Below are 14,304 nucleotides of genomic sequence, written 5' to 3' on the forward strand. Positions count from 1 at the left end.
TCCCCCCCCCCCTACCCCCCCCCCCCCCACCACACACACACTTGGAAATATTTCAAGTTGGGTTTTCTTCCTTTCCATTTTTCATATGGAATGGATTGTGTCTTGCTTTGGGGAACGTGAATGAGTATTCCGTTAGCTGTAAGCATAGCTTCCTCCCCACAAGTTTTGGGTAAACCAGAACATCTCAACTAGGCATTCATCATCTCCTGTAACGTTCTACTCTTTCTTTCCGCAATTCCATTAGATTGCGCTAAGTAAGGGGCAATCGTTTGGTGAATAATGCCATATTCTAAACATATTTCTTCAAACGCTGCCTCTATTACTTTGTAGAGCCAACCACATGAACTGTTGCAGAGCCAGAATAAATGGTGAAATTTTTAATCTTCAAACCAATCTGACACAATCAGAATTAATAAACGGTGAAGTTTTTAATCTTCTAACCGAGTAATACCTGATACCGGATCTAATAAACGGTGAAGTTTTGAATCTTCAAACTGAGTAATATGTGACACAATCAAATTTAATAAACGATGAAGTTTTCAATCTTCAAACCGAATAATAAATTAGAGTAGAAAATCACTAAGATTTTAATCTCCAAAGCGAGTATAAAGTCACTTAGACTTTAATTTCCGACAAATGAGTAGAGAAAGTCACGAAGACTTTAATCTCAACGAACGAGTAAAAAATCATGCAGATTTTGATCTCAAAGCAGGAGTAGAAAATCACGAAGATTTTAGTCTCCAAAACCAGGTTATAAAATCACAAGAATTTAATTCCCTTTCCAAATGGTTTTCCAACTAAACCATTATAACACGTTAAACATTTTGATCTCTTTCTCTAATCAAACACATATATGTTCATCTTTACATATATTATATTCATGATCTCAAGAATACTTCAAGTATTACAGTAAGCTTAATTCATGTCTTACCGCCTTGAAAATAACCATCCACATATATTTATGCATGTTATCAAATTCTATATCAACTACTCATAGTTTTTTCATATAGTCAAAGGAATAACAAATTACATGTAAATACATGTTACTCCTACTCATGCATATATTCTAAAAATATATAATATGAGATCATCACATAATAAGTATCTTACCCTAGCATTTGTAAAATGCATAGGATAGGAAACTAAAAATAAGTAGAGTAAGAAAACAAAACCCGGTTTTGTGCCAACTTATATATACGTTGCGGGCTGCAATCATCACCGCATTGACATAAGGGCTGTTAAGTTTATATAGAATCTACTAATTCATCAAAATGAACTTTGATGATCAGGCGCACCGTTTTGTCAAATTCGAAGAGATAAATTTCTCGCATTTGAACATAGGCTAAATTTCTCCCTATATAAATGGAATTTGGTGATCCTCTCCGTATCGATAGCAACGACTATGGCGAACACCAAAAGAAAGCCAGTGCATTTTTTTTAATTGAACCAAATTTGTCATTCTTGGCAGGAAGTATAACAATTTGTCGCCTACCCAATGCCTTCATATAACAATTACTGGAATGTTTACACCCAATAAATATTCTTTCTTTAAGGCAACTATTTGACATGCCTTCCTTCTAATTGGTAATTTCATTGTGCCAAAGCAACACATGGCAGTAAATGACATCGCTATGGTAATCTTCAAACAGAACATTCTAAAGCAAGATCAATTTGCTTTTGACCGAGTGGCCAAGATCATTGCTGTCAAATTTCATGGCCATACAACATTTGAAATAACTTTACCACATCATATACCAGCAAAATGCAACAAAAAGGTATACGAGAAACAGCAACGCATCAATCCTCGCTTTTCTAAGTGTTTAACCAAAAAATAGAATTTCGGTTAAAACTAGAAATTAAGAGAAAAAATCGGGTTACTGATAATCAGGAGACGAAAAGAATAAGGAATTTTTGAGAATAATAAAGCAGTAAATAAGTTTATATTTCAATGTAATCTCAATGATATTTCCTGTCCTTACCAATGCTGAGATCTCCTCCTTTTATAGTTGATTTTTCTAGGAAAAGGTATAATGTCTCAGTCTTAAAGAGGCAATTATGAGCATTAAATGACATTAAATGAAACGTTACACAATCATTCCTATTCAATGCTGATTCGTTAACGTATTTGACATTTAATACTGAATTTAGACTCCTTTATGCTATCAGATTCATATCTTCAATTCCTTCTGACCTCCTGGCTTTAATTAAGTTAAATAGATATGAGACTCGTATCATTTGAATAGCATCTCGTGCCTATTTAACTCTCTTCTCTTCGTATCTGATATCGCTCGTGCCCCTCAATTGATCATCATGTTTTGACCATTTGACCAGTCCACGTGTCATGCCACGTCACCTTCAATATAAATTCAGTTTTTTTTCCCAATACAGATAGTCCCCCCACTTTCCATTTATTTATCAATTAAATATTTGGGAAGTGGATCTTCATTAAAAAGGGAATTTTTGCCATAATCAATGCTATGACAGTGTCGACGCTTCAATGCACCATATACGTGTCACCTTCTCATTAGTTCTGCGATTTTGCAGCCTTTTTCTAAGGTTTTTTTAACTCCACTATTCACGAAGTGATAGTTGCCTTTATTATAGGCTTTCCATCATTACACTTCTTAATTATCGACGGTTGAGTTTATATATAAACTTGCCCCCACTTTCCTTTGTCTTCTTCTTCACAAGCTTTTTACCAAATTTCTTGCTATTTACTTTACCAAATTCTTGCTATTTACTCTTGTTCACTTCTTCTTCAGTTCATACCTTCTGTTTATATCTTCTCACTATGTCATCTTCGGATCCTAACCCTAAAAGAGTCCCAATTCTTGATAGTTTCCCCAATGCTCCTGCTAGATATAGAAGAGGTAGAGGAGGTGTGCTTCGTGGTACAGGGTCGGTTCGTGGTGGCACCTCTGGTTCCATCATTCCTTCTTCTAGTTCTGGCAACATCTCTAGAGGCTCTCTTTCTAACAAATCTTCTTCTAAGGGCAAAGAATCTTCTGAGTCTAACCAAGAGCCTCTGGTTGAAGAAATTGTGCCAACGGATTTATCTTTCGAACATGACAAAGAATCCCTTCGTGACCAAGTGATTAAATTAGAGAGAGCTGATAAATATCTCTCTTTAATTACTGAACTTTTGATTCAAATTATTCGAGGAGATTGTCGTTGGAGAGGTGACACCCAAATAGTTATTCCTACTCCACATCAAAGAATATCTTCTTATAGGATTGGCTTTTCTTTCGTTTACACTTATCCCTTTACTTTGGGATTTATTCCTGCTATTGACCCTGTCATTCTTGATTTCTGTCGTTTTTTCAAAATTTGTCTGGCTCAAGTTGGTCCCCTCGTATGGAGAGCAGTAGCTTGTTTGAGGTATATTTCAACCAAAGCTGATGTTGACTTTACTTTTTCTCATCTAATTCATCTTTATCACCCCAAGCTATTCCGCAATGGTGTTTTTACCTTAACTGCAAGAAGTAAGAGGGTTTTGGTTAACCCTGAAGATAATAACGACCGTGGCTGGTACACCCGGTTTGTCGTTGTTCCCACAATTGATTTGGTGGGTGAATCAAACATTCCTTTTCCTGAGAAATGGAACTTTGCACGTAAGTATTTTCTTCCTTGCCGTATCTGCTTTCGTTATTTCAACTTCTCTTCTAATTTTATTATTATTCCTTTGCTTTTTTGTAGCAACCATGGCAGATGTGGAACCCGTTCCTAATTTCCGTGGTTGGGTAGATGCTGTCTTGAAAGCCGTGCCTATGGAGGCACGAACTTGGAGATCTATTTCCAACAAACACGGTTGGAAAGTGAAAACTCACGGTATACATCCCTTTTTTCCTTCTCGTGTGTTAAATTCTTTTCCCCTCTTTTAACTTTTTATCCTTCTTATTGTCAGGATTTGCTATTCGAGGGATGTCGGCTGAAGTAGCTATCACCCTTCGAGCTTCTTCCAGTACTCCTCTTGCTTTGGAAAGAACGCAAGCCACGCTGTCAAAGAGAAAAGTGGTTGAAGAGGATTCTGACGTTGATGAAGATGAAGATACCTCTTTGACAGCTCGTCCTAGAACCAGGAGGCGCATTGTTTCTGAGGATGAAACTGAAATCTCTCCTGCTCGTACCTCCGAACCCGTTACTATTACCTCTGATGAAGAAACCATTCCAAGGGACACCCCTGAATCCACTCATCGCCTCTTTATTGAGGGCTTCGAAAGTGGTGAATTAGGTCCGGTTTTAGATGAAATTCCTCTTTCATCTTCCGTTCCTGTTCTTTCTGTTCCTCCTCCTCTAATTTCAAGTGTTTCCTTACCCACTTTGTCTGTTCCTGCCTCTTTGTCAATTTCTGCTCCCTTACCTGCCTCGACTCCTTCGACTACTACTATTTTCACCTCTTCTACCGTTCCTCCTTCTATAGTTCCCCCTTCCTCTGCTCATTATGCAGAGGAGGGTTCTAGTAGCAGAAGCATGGCTATGAGGAGTGTAACACTTGAGGTTCCTGCTAATAGCAGTCTTTTAAGGAAGTCTGGCAGAGCAGATGTTTGGCTTGAACCCTTAATTGGGGATATTGAGAAAAAGAAGATGGACAGTCACAGTTGTCTAACTTTGATGAATGATATAGTTCACTGTACATTGAAGGTACTCTCCCTTTACTTTTTAATAAATTCTTTCTTTTTAATTCTAACTTTCATGAGTTGTTTTTGTAGGCTAACCTCATTGGTACGGAATTGATGGGAAGAATTTCCCTCTTAGAAAAGAAGGCTCGCGAGTCTGATCAGACTTTTCTTGAGGCTGAGAGGATAGCTAGAGAAGCCCAGCTTGAGGCAACCAATTGGAAAGAGCAGTTTAAAAATGCTCAGAAAAAGATAAAAGAATTGCAAGAGAATAACCGTGACCTGGAACAGCAAAAGCAAATTCTGACTTCTGAATTAGCGGGGGCCAAGGCTTCTTCTAGTAAAGCTGAGAAGGATAAAGAGCGCCTTGAATGTTCTTTTTCAGAACAATTATCAAAGTCAAGCGAAGAGATTAGAGAACTTAAGGTATTGTTGAGCAAGAAAGAGGAGTACGCGGGAGAGCTAGTTCAAAACTTGTCTCAGGCTCAGGCTGACTTGCAAATTTCCTCTGATAAGGTTCGTGCCTTAGAGAATTCTCGTGCCTCCCTTGAAGCTACCCTTGATTCCACTTTGGCTGAAAATCAAATGTTAAAAAATGATCTTGCCTCGTGGGAAAGGGATTATGAGCTTCTTGAGGAGAACTTTAACACAGAGGTGAGCTGGGCCTTTCTAAACTCCCGCCGTGATGCCTTAACTGAGGCCAGTCAAGAAAACTTTGATTTAGAATCGGAATTGGCCAAGGTTTTGAGAACCATTGAAATGACTCAACAACCACTTGACTTTCCTTCTCCAGCAGATGAAACTCCCGTGGCTGAGGAACCTTTAAATGAAGGAGCCGCTTCTGTTGAAGTTGAAAATGTTACAATTCCAGCTCCCGAGGGTGAAACTTCACTGATACAGTCCGTGGAAGCTGAAGCTCCCGTGACTCTTGCTTCCCTCGGTGACTTTAACACTTCAAGCCCAACTGCCGCTACTTCCTCAGAAATTGCTACCGTGCCTACAGCTGCTTCTGAAAGTGAAGTTGACATTGCAACTTCAGAAGTTCCAACCCCTTTAGTGACAAGTTGAATATTTTACTCCTTTATTTTTTTTTTATTAATTGGTGGTTTTATCCCTTGACCTTTTTAAGGGATTTTTTGGTTAAGTCCCCAGTTATCATAATGGGGCACTTGTAAAAACATTTTGCTTGACTAAGTTTTACTTAGTCTTTTTTAAGAAGTTTTCTTGGTACTTCAATATGTTCTATTCTTGCCTTTTTCTTATCTATTTAGGACTTATAGAATAGTTTAGCATTTTTAAACTTTGAAAATGCTTTATGATTCTTCTCATGACTTATTAACATGAGGTTTATAAAAGAGGGCCCTTTTATATATATCGACACTTAATGAAGAAGACGTCTCAACTTCATAATGGTGTTATAATACGATGAAAGATATAGGAATACACATGTTTTGTATGCCACAACTTTGACAAGTTTTTATTCATGAACTTGAACAAGCTTTTGAGTATTACATGTATTAAAGTACATCTATAACTTTCTCGTAACTGTTTTTCTTGTAACAGATTTTTACAAAGTAAATATAATTTAGACAAGGTTTTCCCTTATAACCCGTTTCAGTATATAGTCATGACCCCATCTTCATGTATTAGGAAGGGTTTGAGAGGTGACTCTATTGTTCTCATGAGTTTGAGAGGTGACTCTGTTGTTCTCATGGGAAAGAATACTATGATGTATGCTTATGCTGGGATTCCATAACCTCTGCTCGACACTTGTCTCTTGATTTACGCATCTATTTTCCGCACGTATCTGTTCTGTGTTCATTATACAGTCCCCCAAGTGTTTGAGCGGTGAAGTATGAAGCCTTGAGCACTTGTTTTTCCTCTTAACTTGGTCCTTTTCCTGAAACAGAAAAATTTGCGGGACTCGGAGGTGCGATTAGAGATGAAGACTGCCTAACCCGTGTGTATTTCCATCAGATTAATTGTAACCCTGGGCTGGGAATTTAAGAATATTCCATTTTGCCGTACAGGTCGTGACTCATCATTTGGCACGAGTTAGGGTTTTTGCCTAGCATCTAAAATCGTTAGTAAAATTGTTAATGATTAAAAAATGAATTTTAACATAGAGATACCTGACCGTGGATACTTTTTTCAAAAGTAGTATCTTTTTAGATGAACTGCATTCCAATGTGAAGGAAGCACCTTCCCGTCCATTGTTTCCAACTCGTATGCTCCTTTTCCTGCAATATCTCGAACTCTGTAGGGTCCTTCCCATGTTGGACTCAGCTTTCCTGAATTAGCAGCCTTTGTAGATTGGAACACCTTTTTAAGCACGAAGTCCCCAATTTTAAAGAATCTGAGGCGTGCTTTCCTGTTATAATATCGTTCAATTACTTGCTTTTGTGCTGCCATTCTTATTAGTGCAGCTTCTCTTCTTCCCTCTAACAAATCAAGATTCACCCGCATCTCTTCATCATTTGATTCCTCCGTTGCTTGAACGTACCGTGTGCTTGGTTCTCCTATTTCTACTGGAATCAAAGCCTCCGCACCATAAACCATTGAAAATGGGGTTTCTCCCGTGCTTGTTTTTGTCGTTGTACGATAAGCCCATAATACCCCAGGTAATACCTCGGGCCAATTACCTTTCGAATCCTGCAACCTTTTCTTCAAGTTGTTGATGATAACCTTATTCGTGGATTCCGCTTGTCCATTCCCCACTGGATGATATGGTGTAGATGTTATCCTTTTAATCTGCCAACTTTGAAGAAATTCTGTGATTTGGGCTCCTATGAATTGTGGTCCATTATCACACACGATTTCCTTTGGTACCCCAAAACGGCATATTATGTTTCTCCAAATGAAGTCTTTAACTTCTTTCTCCCGCACCTGTTTAAATGCCCCTGCTTCTACCCATTTAGTGAAGTAATCTGTAAGCACAAGTAGAAACTTTACCTGACCTTTTGCTTGTGGCAATGGACCTACGATATCCATTCCCCATTTCATAAAGGGCCACGGAGCTATGACAGGGTGGAGTAACTCAGCTGGTCTATGCATATTATTGCCGTATCTTTGACATTTATCACATTTAGACACGAAATCGTTAGCTTCTTCTTCCATCTTGGGCCAATAATATCCTGCTCGAATCAATGTTTTTACTAGCGACCTCCCACCAGCGTGACTTCCGCAATGTCCTTCATGTATTTCCCTCATCACATATTCTGTTTGAGAAGGTCCGAGACACCTTGCTAATGGTCCACCGAACATCTTTCGATAAAGATTCCCTTGATGCAAACAATAACGAGCAGCTTTCTTGCGAAGTGCATGAGCCTTTGTTTGTCAATAGGCACGGTTCCATGCTGTAAAAAAGCAACAATCTCGTTTCTGCAATCCCATGTTAAATGATTAAAATTTACCTTTCTTATCAGGTTCGAGAACGGAATGAAATAGATGTACGACTGAAGCATTTGCATCATTTGTTACGTCTGCTGCAGACGCGAGGTTAGACAAAGCATCTGCTTCTGCATTCTCGTCTCTTGGGATCTGCATCACCTTCCAAGTTTGGAATTGTTTTATTAGCTCCCGTACCTTTTCAAGATATTCTTGCATTCGAGTTTCCCTGGCTGTATAAGTCCCCAGTATTTGATTAACCACAAGTTGAGAATCGCTCTTGATTATAATCTGTGATATGCCAAGTTCCCGTGCCAGTTCTAAACCTGCAATGACAGCTTCGTACTCTGCTTCATTGTTAGTTATCGAATGACACTTTATAGCTTGTCTAATAGTTTCACCCGTGGGTGGTACGAGAACTATTCCTAAACCTGCGCCTTTTACATTAGATGAACCGTCAGTGAATAAAGTCCAAGTCCCCGGGTTTGCACCATTAAAAACTTGTAATTCTTTTTCAGCTTCTAACTGCATCCCCTGACTGAAATCAGCTAATACTTGAGATTTTATAGCAGTCCTAGGTTGATAAGTGATGTCGTACTCACTTAATTCTATAGCCCATTTCGCTAACCTACCTGATAATTCATGTTTATGCAAAATGTTTCGTAATGGAAAAGCAGTAACCACAACAATGGGATGACATTGAAAGTAAGGTCTTAATTTTCTAGATGCCATAATCAAAGCAAGCGCTAATTTTTCTAGTTGCGGGTACCGTGTTTCTGCATCTAGCAAAGACTTGCTTACATAATAGATAGGAGATTGCTTACCTTGATCCTCCCGGACTAAAACAGCACTTACCGCAACTTCTGACACGGCAAGATATATGAGTAACTTCTCTCCTACCTTTGGTTTCGCCAACAACGGTGGATTTGACAAATATACTTTCAAATTCTTAAGTGCTTGTTGACAATCTTCGTTCCATTCAAAATGATCCTGTTTCTTTAAGGCTGAGAAAAATTTGAAGCATTTTTCTGAAGACTTGGAAATGAATCTCCCCAGAGCTGCAATTCTCCCAGTTAGCCTTTGAACTTCTTTTTTACTCGTAAGTACATCTGGAATTTCTTCAATGGCCTTAATCTGTGCAGGATTCACTTCAATTCCACGGTTAGAAACAAGAAAACCTAAAAATTTTCCTGATGCCACTCCAAATGCACATTTTTCTGGATTCAACTTCATATTATATTTTCGCAAAATTTTAAACGTATCAGATAAGTGCGATATATGATCTTCTGAATGTTGAGTTTTAACTAGCATATCATCTATATATACTTCCATGGTTTTACTTAAATGTTCTTGAAACATTTGGGTGACCAACCTTTGATACGTTGCACCTGCATTCTTAAGACCGAAAGGCATTACCTTGTAACAATAAGTCCCCCTGTCTGTTATAAAAGAAGTTTTTTCTTCATCACCTGGATCTATCTTGATTTGATTATAGCCTGAATATGCATCTAAAAAACTTAATAGTTCATGCCCTGCGGTAGCATCAATTAACTGATCTATGTGGGGCAAAGGAAAGGAATCTTTTGGACAGGCTTTATTAAGGTCTGTGTAATCTACACAGACTCGCCACTTACCGTTCTTTCTTAGGAACCACAACAGTATTAGCTAACCAGTTAGGATACATTACCTCGCGAATCGAACCAATTTTTAGCAACTTTTGAACTTCCTCTTGAATCACCTTATTTTTGAAAGTTCCTTGCTTTCTTTTCTTTTGCTTGACGGGAGGATATGATGGATCTTCATTTAGTTTATGAGTCATCACCTCCGGTGGAATACCTGTCATGTCTGTATGGGACCAAGCAAAACAGTCTGCATTAGCTTTTAAGAATTCAATTAACTTACGTTTTACCTCCGGGCTAAGATTAGCTCCTATGTACACTTCTCTCTCGGGCCAATGTATAAATAACACCACGGCCTCTAGCTCTTCTATCGTTGTTTTGATGTTGTCATTCTCCTCCGGTTCTTGAATGGTATCAGGTCTTGAATCTAGATCTGTTTGCTTTTGCTCAGGTGAGGTTGTTTCCATGTTACCCTCACCTAAATTCTGTAATTGCTATTTGTCTCCACCATTAATAATTGAATCTGCAATGGAATTGATGCTCCTAGATGTTTGTTGATCACCTCTGATTTGGCATATTCCCTATGGAGATGGGAATTTAATAACTTGATGTAGAGTTGATGGGACAGCATCCATATCATGGATCCAAGGTCTCCCCAAGATCATATTATAAGCCATTTCCATATCTACTATCTGAAATTTAGTTTCTTTAACAACACATGCAACAAAAGCTGTTAAAACTACCTCTCCTTTTGTTACTACACTTGAATTGTCGAACCCGGACAAGGTATGCGCCTTCGGTATCATTTTGTCTTCAGCTTGCATTTCACGTAATACCCTTAGTAGTATAATATTTACGGAACTTCCTGGATCAATCAAAACTCGCTTTACATTAGTGTCATGTACAAGTAAAGATATTACCAGTGCATCGTTGTGGGGGGTGATCACTCCTTCTGTATCTGTATCATCAAAAGTGATACTTTCATCTTCTAAGGTCTGTCGCACTCGCTTCCCGTGCGTGATTGTTACTTTGGAAACTTTATTTGAAGCCGTATATGTTACTCCATAAATATCTTCTCCCCCACTTATAACATTCACGGTTCTCTTGGGTGATGAGGGCTTTGGTGGTTCTTGCCTATTTTTCATGTAGGCTTGCTTACCTTTCTCACTAAATAACTCAGTGAGATACCCTTGTTTCAATAGATGGTCCACTTCACTTTGCAAGAATCTACATTCCGAAGTCTTATGCCCGTGATCATTGTGAAATTCGCACCAATGATCTGGATTGCGCTTATTTGGATTTGACCGCATCTCTTTCGGCCACCGTACCTTATCTCCCATGCTCCTCAAAACAGCTACGAGCTCGGAGGTAGTGACATTGAAATTATATCCACCAAATCTTGCCTTCAAACTTCCATCATCATCTCGTGACTCTTGTCTGTTTCGATCATTCCTGAACCTTGATGAAGAACCAAATTCCCTGTTTCTTGATTTTTGATCATATCGTTGATTTTCCTGTTTTGACCGTGAATCTTTTCCTGCAGGACCCATATAAGGATCGTACCTATTTTTACCTGATCTTTTTTCAGTTTCGGATCTCCTGGAACTGCTCCTTTCTTCATGTTGAAATCGAGGCACGGTATCTTCTTCGATTCGCAACTTTGTACTGTACCTGTTATAAACATCATTCCACGTGGTTGCAGGGAACTCTCGAAGGCTTTCTTTAAGTCTTCTAGTGGCTTCTGAACTTTTATCATTTAAGTTGCTTGCAAAAGCTATTGCAGCCCAATTATCAGGTACACGGGGTAAAGTCATCCTTTCCCGTTGGAATCTATCAACAAAATCTCTGAGCAATTCTGAGTCCCCTTGTTTGATTTTGAAAATGTCTTCCATTCTCTTCTCAACCTTTTGAGCTCCTGAGTGCGCCTTAATAAAAGAATCTGCAAGCTCAGCAAAAGAGTTTATAGAATTTTCAGGCAAAAGAGAATACCAGGTTAGTGCACCCTTGGTGAGTGTTTCTCCAAATTTCTTGACCAACCCGGACTCTATTTCCTGCTTGGTTAAATAATTGCCTTTGACACCTGTAGTAAATGCCGTCACATGATCACGTGGGTCCGTTGTGCCATCATACTTTGAGATGTCAGGCATTTTGAACTTTTTAGGGATTGGAAGGGGAGCAACACTTGGTTTCCAAGGTTGTTGTGAGTATTTATCCACATCTACTCCTTTGATTATTGGGGGGACTCCAGGGATTTGCTCGATGCGCTCGTTTTGTTCTTTGAGCTGTTTCTGCAAAGTTAGTACCAAATTTTGTAAATGAGAATTATTTGTATTACCTGGATCCGTTTCTCGTGGTTCGCTGGGGGTTCCCTCATTTGCAGAATTAATCAACCCTGAGTGATTGTTGTTTGGAGCAGACGTGGGTGGAACAGCAGGCAATTGGCGAACAAAAGCTTGGAGAGCGTTATTGACTTGAGAGGCAATAAGTTTTTGCAGAGCCTCATTCATGGTTTCAACGTTTTCGAATTGAGCTTGTCCATCTGTATAAGATCCATCAGGAGTGCCTTCACGAGATCGTCGCGGGGAACCTCGTGGAGAACCTTGTGGGGAATCTCCCTGAAGTTGTTGGACTGTCTGAATTTCTGGGTTTCCTTGAATGTTGTCATTGTTGTTCGACATGATTGATGTAATCAAGAAAATTAGATTGAGATATGCTTGATTATCAGATTCTCGGTAACGGAACCAATTTGTTTAACCAAAAAATAGAATTTCGGTTAAAACTAGAAATTAAGAGAAAAAATCGGGTTACTGATAATCAGGAGACGAAAAGAATAAGGAATTTTTTAGAATAATAAAGCAGTAAATAAGTTTGTATTTCAATGTAATCTCAATGATATTTCATGTCCTTACAAATGCTGAGATCTCCTCCTTTTATAGTTGATTTTTCTAGGAAAAGGTATAATGTCTCAGTCTTAAAGAGGCAATTATGAGCATTAAATGACATTAAATGAAACGTTACACAATCATTCTTATTCAATGCTGATTCATTAACGTATTTGACATTTAATACTGAATTTAGACTCCTTTATGCTATCAGATTCATATCTTCAATTCCTTCTGACCTCCTGGCTTTAATTAAGTTAAATAGATACGAGACTCGTATCATTTGAATAGCATCTCGTGCCTATTTAACTCTCTTCTCTTCGTATCTGATATCGCCCGCGCCCCTCAATTGATCATCATGTTTTGACCATTTGACCAGTCCACGTGTCATGCCACGTCACCTTCAATATAAATTCAGTTTTTTTCCCAATACACTAAGAAATAGGTTGTGTCGTAATTATCAATCAATCATGCGGCCCGACCCCCTACATGTGCCAGGAACTCTCGGCCTCATTTCAAAAATACTGCTTGTTCATTAATCACAGAAAAAGATTTTCGCTCTGGTTCTCCTCTCTAACAACCATCCAAAAAATAGTTAAATTCCTTAAGATTGTTGGTATTACTGTATTTAAAATCAGAAAATCAGACAAACAAACAAACGTTAGTTCAATAAACAAATCGTAAAATAATTTCGAGGCACTTCAAATCACAGAACTTCAGCGAACTTAACAAACGGAGCAAATCACACATGTCACTTATGTTTATTTAGAAAATAATGCAACAATGTAGAAAAGAGAGGAGAAGATTTCAGATTTTCCTTCTATAAAAAATGAGGCCAATCCTCTAAATTTATAGACAATGAAAGGGTGAGACGAAGAGGTGCAAACCAAGAAGTGCCTCTTCCATTTCCTATTTACATCCCTTAATAAGAACGAGACGACTAGCACATTACAGAGATCGAATAACAGATTAAGTTAACACGCAATGACATACTAGTAATAACTTGAACAAGGTTAAACAACAGATCTGAAGATCATTAACACATCAAATATAGGCAGGTCGAACGAAGTATTTAGACATACACGAATATACTCAACGAAAAATACGCGAGACAGATATACCTTGACGTTGCTGATCTCCAATAAGCTTCATCAAAATATCTTCCACGATTTTCTTTATAACTTGTTCGTGTCTGATGAGGATTTCCAGATCAGTGATGATAGGGTGTTCAGCAATAGCGATTTTTCCAATAACTATCTCACTGCGTTTGGCTTCAAGCGATTTGAAGGAGTTCGCGAACCGTGTTCACAGAAAAAAACCCCATTTTATTGTAACTTTTTCCGGCAGGAATTTTCCCCGTCATTTCTCAAATTCTAAAGAACAAAAAGAATAATAGAGAATTACGTAGGATCGATCTAAACATTTGAAATACAAATTTCACTCAAATTGAAAGAGGAGAACCTTCGATTTTGCTCAGTGACAACAACTGTTTTCTCAGTGAGAAGTGAGAACGAGAGAGATGTGGTGCCTAAAAAAAACTAGTTTGAAAAATATGAAGCTAGGAGTGAACTTGCACGGGTATATACTATAGTTGTATAGTGTAATTTTCAAATAATAGCTTGATCCTACAAACACGTGAATGAGAATGCTTTCAATACAGCCATGCCAACTTCTATTAACATCCAAGGTATATTTCTATTTGAGCGGATTAATTATCCTTTTTTTTTTAGTAATTATTTGATATTCGGAACTCACTGAGCCACTAATTCAGATTCGTGTCGTATAAGGCCAATTAAAAGA

This window comes from Nicotiana attenuata, unplaced genomic scaffold, assembly GCF_001879085.1.
Source record: "Nicotiana attenuata strain UT unplaced genomic scaffold, NIATTr2, whole genome shotgun sequence".
Lineage (NCBI taxonomy): Eukaryota > Viridiplantae > Streptophyta > Magnoliopsida > Solanales > Solanaceae > Nicotiana > Nicotiana attenuata.